Genomic DNA, 9,304 nt, shown 5'->3' with positions numbered 1-9,304 from the left:
GAGTCTCCTCCTTGTCCCTCACTGATCTTACCCAGCACTGGCTCGACAGGTCCTCCCTACTTGCTTTCCACAGCCTCAGCATGTTGATATGGAAACTCTGCAGCTGTTTCCTTCGGTCTGGGAGTTTCAGCTCGTAGGTCGTCCTGTTCACCCTGCGCTGCACTTCATATGGGCCTTGCCACTTTGCAAGCAGTCCGACATCAGAGGTAGGAAGTAATACCAGAGCTCTGTCTCCGACGTTTAGCTCTCTGTTCTTCACCACCTTGTCGTACCATCGCTTTTGATTGTCCTGTGCCTTCTCCATGTTGGTGTGCACCATCTCCGACAATGTTTGCAGCTTATCACGCATCTTCATGACATGAGACAGAATGTTCAATTTCTTAGGGCTGTCCTGCCCCTCCCATGCTTCCTTCAGCACGTCTAAAGGGCCTCTCACCTCTCTACCATACAGCAGTTGAAACGGGGAGAACCCTGTTGATGCTTGTGGCACTTCTCTGTATGCTAAGAGGAGAAACGGTAGCCACACATCCCAGTCAGCACCTGTATCTGAAACATATTTCTTCAACATGTGTTTTAGGGTTTTATTGAAGCGCTCTACGAGACCATCAGTCTGAGGGTGATAAGGAGTGGTTGTAATGCCTTTTATCCCTAATAACCCAAAGACTTGATGTAAATGCGTGGATGTGAAGTTTGTTCCTTGATCTGTGAGGATCTCCCTTGGTATCCCTACTCTGGATATCAGTTGAATGAGTGCATTCGCCATTTGTCTTGTTTTTATTTTTTTCAGAGCAAAAGCCTCTGGATACCTAGTAGCGTAATCACACAAAACCAGAATATAGCGATTACCAGACTGGCTTCTGGGAAGGGGTCCTACAATATCCATCGCAATTCTAGAAAATGGTTCCTCTATGATGGGCATGTTAATCAATGGGACCTTATCTGCTCGTTTTTGTGGCGCTGTTAATTGGCACTCTGGGCAAGCTTTGACATGGTCTAAGACGTCTAGGTGTATTCTAGGCCAGAAAAAACGACCAGCTATTCTGCTCAAGGTCTTCTCCTGTCCTAAGTGACCTGCCCAAGGTTCTGAATGAGCCATTTCCAAAATGCCCTTCCGTAAACCTGAGGGAACTATTAGCTGTTCTACACCATTTTTCACTCTATATAAAATGTGGTTTTTCATTACAAACTGTATGTCATCTGACCCTGAGTTTGTATTCTGCTCACATTTTTGAAAGAGAAATTTCAGTGAATTATCCTGTTTCTGTAATTCCCCAATGTTTGTCGTAATTTCATCTGTGCTGCTCTGTGGGACTGTTAGCTCTTCAGCCAAAGTTGTACCTCTCAACTTATCCTGTCTGCGCTGTCTACGTGATTTCTTATTTCCTGTTACACCAAAGGGTAACTCCTGCAAAATAGTTACATTTTCAGCTGCTGTCCGTCTAGCCTGACCTCTAGTCATGACCAACACCTCAGCTGTTACCTTACTAGATGAAAGAAGATCAAGTAACATTGGCATGTCTCTGCCCAGAATCACAGAATACGGCATTCTTTCTACAATACCCACATTAAGCATGTATTGCTGCCCATTCACCTCAACACACACCTCAGCCGTAGGGTAAACCCTCTCGTCACCATGTATACATTTTACTCGTAGAGTCCTATTCTGAATTAACTGTAATGTATTCACACATGCAGTGGACACTAGTGTTTGACTTGCTCCTGTGTCAATAAGTGCTTTGTATATTTTACCCCCTATTTTAACTGGGACCATGCTCTCTTTGGCGTTATCAGAAGTCTGAAGACTGCTCTCCCTCTTCGGGTTATAACACAGTTGCACTGAACCCCCACTAGCTTCTGGACATGCAGACATTTTGTGTCCCACTCTATTACAGTTGAAACATTTGATCATTTTCTCGCTACGTGTTTTAATGTGTGGTTGACTCGGTTCTGTGGTGTTGAAATTGCGTTTACTAAATTGCGGAGTTATTCTGGCATTACTGGGTTTAAAACCACCCCTGAAGTTACCACCCTCAGACCTACCTGGCTCATTACGGTGGAACTTGTTGGTTTGTCCCAGTCTGAAGCCTTGTTCCGCCTGCCTCGCTGTCACGAACGCTTCGGCCATCTCTACTGCTTGTTCGGCTGATGCAGGGCTGCGTTCCACAATCCAGCGCCTCAGCTCCGGATTCACCAGACTCAGATATTGCTCCAGTACGATGGTTAGTCCGATCTCCTCTTTGCTTTTCTCATTAGGAGTCATCCACTTCTCGTACAGCGATTTGAGCCTGACAAAGAGCTCGCGTGGTGTTTCATCTTCCAGTACTTTATGATCTCTGAATCGTTGTCTGTACGTTTCTCTATTGATCTCGTACTTCCTCAGAATTGCCGTCTTAATTGCGTCATAATCTCCGGTGAATGAACTGTCCATAGCGACATATGCTGCTCTCGCTTTCCCGTCTAGCAATGGTACTAAATGTAGCGCCCAGTTCTCTTCCGGCCACTGAGCCGCTTTAGCCATCCGCTCGAACGTGGTAAGATAGTGTTCTATGTCATCGGAGTCTTTAAGATTTGGCATTCATGGAGTTGGTGGTGGACTATTCCCGTTGTGATGTTGCTGCTGGAAGCGTTCAGCTATTTGATGTGACACCCTAGGTGATTGTATATTCCGAATGATTCGTGTCTGAGTCAGTTCGTGCCCGGCTTCGGCTCGATCCGGTTCTGGTTGGCGTCCGCGCACTTCCTCCTGTAACCGGTTGAATTGATGGACCATTGAGCGCCATTTTTGTTCTTGTCTCATGGATTCTTGTTGCCAATGTTCGTCTTTTGTTCTTTGTTCTGATATGAAGCTCTGCAACAGACTGCATACTTGTTCCAAGCCGCTTGTCGACACACTTTGAGTCGGCTCTTCTGCTCGGCTCTCTCTTTCCTCTGCTCCACTGGCGGTTTGTTCTGCCGGCTGTGTGTTTTTCTTTGGTGCCATACTCTCTTCACGACACTTTCGCTGCCACCATTTGTCATCGGGCGAGGGGGTACATCAGTCGCCCGCAGGTCCCTTGTACTCAGATACCAGACTTGGGTTGGAAGAATTCCTAAGCGGAGTGCTGAGTCCGTGTCGCAGAGAGATTTAGACCAACTCGAAGGGTATATTTTTAAAGCCCGTAGGGTGAATTTATTCACTACACACGTGTAGACAAAAGGAAAAGAAAAACTTGTAACAAAGAAAACAAACGAAGGTTAAAAATCATGGCGTTGCCAGCAGAGATTCAAACTGTACATTAGTAAGTTATAGCAACCTCACAATTACTGACTCACGGCAGTCAATACGTACACGTTTCACCAGCAAAAACCCAACCAACCCTCCTCAACAAACAATCCCTTGTCCCTATATACCCATAACCCCACTCTCTGCCTAATTGGACCCTACCAATTACAGAATGGGGTGCACGTATAGGGGTATGCAATGAAATGGTTTTAACAAACACATACATATGACAAATAACCTACACAACACACACAACACAGGTACCTTCTGACAGTATTTACATGGATATCCATTATGTGTTATTTACCTTTGTGTACTTTTCCCCAGGATGCTTCAACTGCCCCCCCCTCTATGCTATACTGGCCATGGGCTCTTCTGGCCTGCAGAGATGCGCGTTGTATGGGGGGTGTCGGTAAGAACACCATGAAGCGGTTGTCTTCTTTCCTTTAGTCTCTTTATTAAACTTCACACTTCGATTACATACATAAGAGTCTCAATTGCGTTTGTGTGTGTGGTCTGTGAACACAGAATAAGGCTAATCAACATACTGAATTAACATGACTTGCAGTTTTCCGCTTAGCATGCTAATCGCGATTAGCATACTAATCTAAAAATAGTTGCACATCAACACTACAACATACAAACTTCGGAACTACCTACTAGCTAGTTACCTCAACACTTAATAACACTTACTTGTTAGAATGTACGCACACAACTCCTCACATGCTGTCATCTTAAAGTTGTGATCCAGCCAACTGAAGCAATAACTTGCATGAAGCAGCAAAGCTGAAGCAGAGCCCTATAGAGAGAGAGTCGCGTCAACTCCGTTCACTCCAATGGACCAGTTTTCTACAGCAATGGCGGATCGTGGAGCCTGTCAATAGTTCCCGGAAGTTAGCAGCAAATACGAGAAGCGCAGTCAAACTGGAGCAGTGGACCATCTGTGATACACTTTTACAGGTTAGTACGCTTAAAAAATCAGATTGTGTATTATAAGGACATCAGAATCAAATTAGCATGTGCATTAAAATGTGAATTAAAGCATTTTAGTGAATTATCCACCTCTTAATAAGCAGATTTAGGGAACTAAATCTATGCTAAGACAACGCGAATACGGTTAGCAAAATTTCACATTAACGACCGACAGCCTATTAATTGTAAATTCCTCTCTTAATGCCATTTCACCTAAACGCACTGTTTTTGCGGGGTAACTAGTATTGGTTAAATATAACATTTGAGTGTGATTGTAGAGTGTGTTGGGTTGAGGAGGTAAAATGAATATATCCATTTTGGATTACCAGCTAATGTTTTATTTCCTTTTATTTTATTTATTTGTCCTTTATTTTATTTTCCTTTTTATTTCGTTTTATTTATTTTTATTTTATTTTATTAACGTATTTCCTCAGTTTTTGAAACTGCTGGATATAAAAGACGTATACTATTTAGTGTGATTAAGTTTTAAATATTCTATCACTTAAAGAAATAATATAATTATTAGGAGTTCATACTTATTATACCTGTGTCAACACTATAGCTGTGATCAGCAGCTATGGGCCCTGTCTTTACAGGTCCAGTGGTGCATCGTAGTGCAGGGGGCTTCCTCTTTCTGAGTGCGGGGCGATGCACAAAAATGGTGGGAAGAGCATCTGCTCTCAGCCTGGTCTTGCCCTGTTTGGTTTTGATGAACTGGTCTGCCTCAAAATGTGCCTGCAGAGTGATGTGAGTTTACTCCTCACACATGACAACTCAGTTTTGTCTACCCATATACATATCCCATAGTGGGTGAATACACAGTATTAGAGAACACTTACTGGATACGTATACACTCATTACACGTATAAAAAACAACCAAGGATGTGCAACAAATTCAAATTCATATCACATCAATACTCATAATAATCATTTTCTCCTGTCTTTTTCTCCTCTCTCTTTTTAAGCCAAAGAACCATAGGGGATTCAATGGAGCCTGCAACTAGATAGCACCCTCACCCTGCACCCGAGTCTGTCTGGAGTCTTTGATTTTTTTTGTTCACTATTCTGTATTTTAATAAATCAGGCATTAAGCTTTCCAATAGTGTGTTTGCAGTGCAAAAAAAGTGCAAATGCAGTGTTTGATGATTACCTCACATATATATTTGCTGTTGTAATCTTTAGTGAGGGTAAGATTGCTCCTGCTTAGTTGAGACAACCATTTTTTTTCTCCTCTCAGTATCAGTGGGGAAACCATACATTTTTGCTCGATTGGAGCATCCCCATGCAACACAGCAAACCATGGTGGACACTACACAAACAACACGGAGGAAAGGACACAGAAAAACTGCTTCACATGATATTCATATTTGAGACTATTAGAGATTTATTTAATGAATTAATTGCTGTAAATAAGTGTGTATTAAAAAGACAAGATATATATATATAATTTATCAATGTATTTTAATATGTCATATACTGTCTGGATGTAAATGTAATGTGTTTTAATGTACCCTTTTAAAGCATATTTCTGCACAATGAAGTCAAAGAAAATTTTCCTTCTGTCAGAAAATGTACATTAGTCATTTAGATTACTTAGGTCACCAATACCATGGGATTACAGAAATTACCATGAATGTTAGAAAATTAATCTCATCTGAATTTCTCACCCCTTCCTGTCCCTTTAAATATATAAATGAACGTAATATATAACAATTATAAAACAATCAAAGCATTAAACAGCAACGTGTTCTAAAATTAGCCTAAAGTTGGTCGTTATATGTTCACAATAATCCTCAAATCGCAGTTCTGTCTCTGTGTTTATGCGCTCAAATTGAACTTCCTGGAACTATCTGAAGCCTCCGTGAATCACGTGACCATCAAGCGTTTTGAACTTCCGTTGTCGCGACTCTCTCTCTATTCACGCTATTTTCCATGACAACGCTGGGCAGGGCCATCTTTGTGTTGGAACTTCCGGTGCTACGGATACGCTGATACCGATTACAAGCAAAACGACAACAAACACAAAATGACTAGCATAATATGTTCAGTTAGAGCAGAGGTGGCCAACCCGTCAGAGACCAAGAGCCACAAGAGGGGGGATGGCGAGTGTAAATTATTAGCGGGGGGGGGGGGGGGGGGGGGGGGGGGGAATGTAAAATGGACACAAATTAAGTATTAAGTAAAAAAAACAAGCACAAACTTCGATATAAACATAAGTCGTGATATGCTTCAGGACTTTGTCACATTTGGAGCACACTACGAGCTCTGTTATGTACACAACTGTTGTTTTTTAGGTAAAAAGTGGATAAACTCCGTTATCAACACTCGTTACAACGCCACTGACCTGCGCTCACTTTTAGGAAGAAAATAACAGACAGTGTCAGTAGTTTTAAACCTCCCTCAGTCGTGTGCGGTGCCTTTGCTTAACCTCGTATGTGGTTTATTCCAAACGTGTGACAGAAGAACCGCGTCTCACCAACGAGACTCACAATCACAATCACAATATCACAGATACTTCATGCCGCTAGTCTCCAGTTTTCCACTACGCCGGTTTTAAAAGTATTAGCGGCTCGCTGGGCTTGTAAACAAACCGCGCAGCACGAAGATGTAGCAGTGCTTGACCAACAGTGTTACGAACACAGCTCGAAAAGATCTGAGTGTTGCGGGGCACCTTAACTTATATCCACCGCCTTCCAAAGAAGAGGACCTGCATCTAAGGCTGAAGGTGCTAAATTTAAAACATCCACCCAAATGTCCATACGTCTGCTCTTATCATTTTGTGGAGGGGAAACCAACACCAGATCATCCTTATCCCGAGAAATGGCTCGGTTATGAAGCTCCGATGAAGCAAACGCGTTGGGTGCTTGTGAGGCTATCAGATAAGTAACTATTTTATCAGTGGCCACATCTTTTCCTTGCATTCATTTTGTAATTTTAAGTAATTAAGTAAATAGACAAGAATGCCTATTTTATGAAAAAAATCATTAAAATGTAGTAGTGTACACTAATGCAAAAATAGCTGACCGGAAGTTCTAACACAAAGGCGGAAGAAACACACACTTGAAAGTGGGCGTGGCGAAATACGGTGAATACGGCTCTGAGCTGAACGTATGCTCTATGCTCCGTACAAACTGACTAAACTGCCTGCGAAAGGGGGCGGGGTTAGGCTTTAGTGGTAGAGTCTGATCGTTTAAAATAGTGGAATCCTGTGTGCATTTTGTTTTACTTTGAGTTGTGGCATCCATTTATTGTGAATAGTGGGATCCTGTGGGCACTGTATTTTGAATAGTTGGATCCTATGAGCACTTACTTTTAAATTGTGGGATCCTATGAGCATTTTTTTTGGGGGGGGCATTTTATATTGTTTAATTGTTTAATTTTGTGTGATCCTGTGGAATTTAATTGTGAGTAGTGGAATCCTGTTGCATTTTAGTTTGATTTGTGATATCTTGTGGGCATTTAATTTTGTGTGCATTTTGTTTTTTGAATAATTTTATAATTTAAATTATTCTTATCATAGTGTTGTCCATTGGAATTGTTTGCACTTTATGGTACAGGTTGTGACTGTCCTTGTGCTGTGAGGAAGTATGTTCCTGAGCCCAGCTGATCTTTTGCAAGTGTGGATGTTGTTGGGATTTTCTTCTCCGACCCAGAGGGCCCCAACACCGCCCCGATGAACCGACTGGTTTTTGACTGAGTGGTCCAAGCAAAGTCTTGACACCAAAAGTTCTTTTAAATTGATTTATATGGAATATAATTGAATACAATATAATAAAACGTGGTACAAACTCTTCAGTGCACTGGTGCTAGTTTGCCTAGGAACTAGTCTACCTAACCCAAGTGGATCTCAGCAGTGTCCAAGCGAAAAGCCTCCCGTGCTGGGCGATGTCCTTTCTTTCATACTCTCTGTCCATAAGTTTCGATTTGTTAAGTTTCGATAACTCCCCAATCCTGGCTGCTCTCCATGGAAATTCACCTGCTCCTCTTCTCCCAGTCTGTGTGCCTGGTTATCTAAAAACTGCTTGCTACACATCATGCACTGAATAGGCCCCTTCTGTTCTCCTCAAAGCCACTGAGGCCTCCTCACTCCTGCTTTCCCACAGTCTCCCTGAAAAACATTAAATTGATGCATTAAGTTATTAGCCTTAAAAAAAATTTTTCTTACATTGTACACTTAAATACGCTTTGAAATCGATTAAAACAACTTGTGCTGAATTTGACTCATGACTCATCCTTTTTTGCATTAAATAACTGAAAGTAACTAAATAACATTTACTCAAATTACATTTTAAATGAAGTAATTTTGTACTTTTACTCGAGTAAATTTTGAGATGGGTAATTTTACTTTTACTCTGAGTAGAATTCAACCAAAGTAAAGATACTTTTACTCAATTACAAATTTTCAGTACTCTTTCCACCTCTGGGTGTGTATAGGTTTACTGATACAAGAGAGCTCATTGAACCATTTAAGCATGGGTGAGGGGTGCTGTGGGTTTTTACTTTGGAGTTGATGTGATTGTAGTGTACTGATCTTTTAGAGCTGGGACAAATGCTGTTGACACTGAAATGTATTTTTTCACTTTTGACACTTTAAGAGGACCCAATCCAGCACCTTTAAATTTTGTTAGTCATTCTAGGGAAGCAGGTATAGGTATAGTAATTTGTGTCCCACAGAGACAATCAAAATGTGTCTCAGCAATTTTGTAAGGCAGAGAGGAAACTACAGTGACCAGTAGTTATGAGATATGGTGAAATTGGCAAGATGACTTAACCCGTTTCATTATAGGCAGTAAATATCTGTTCATTGCAGTGAACTAAAGCTATGTCCTTAGTACTAAAAAATCAGCTGAGTACACTGTAGCAAATGGCATTATTGTGTGCATTCTGTGGTGACTGATGCAAGAGAAAAAAAAAAAAAGATTGACCAGAAACATACCAGAACTTTTGCCTTTACGATTGCCCACTACTCTTTCTACAGGTTTACTAGTCATCAGGTTTACTGGATGAGTTTTAGCAGTCTTCTTTTTATAAACATTAGATTTAATGTTAGTTAGTTAATGTTAATTAGAT

General features: G+C 41.3%; 1 long non-coding RNA gene across 1 annotated transcript; it reads left to right on the top strand.

Moving 5' to 3' along the window:
* The first annotated feature begins 4,650 nt into the window (after positions 1-4,650).
* Positions 4,651-5,330, top strand: LOC143527697 (uncharacterized). The gene is made up of 2 exons (XR_013134235.1): positions 4,651-4,981; positions 5,200-5,330. It is a non-coding gene; the product is annotated as an uncharacterized LOC143527697 (long non-coding RNA).
* The last annotated feature ends 3,974 nt before the right edge of the window (positions 5,331-9,304 follow it).

This window comes from Brachyhypopomus gauderio, chromosome 11, assembly GCF_052324685.1.
Source record: "Brachyhypopomus gauderio isolate BG-103 chromosome 11, BGAUD_0.2, whole genome shotgun sequence".
NCBI lineage: Eukaryota > Metazoa > Chordata > Actinopteri > Gymnotiformes > Hypopomidae > Brachyhypopomus > Brachyhypopomus gauderio.
This window is presented reverse-complemented; position numbering and strand designations above follow the sequence as displayed.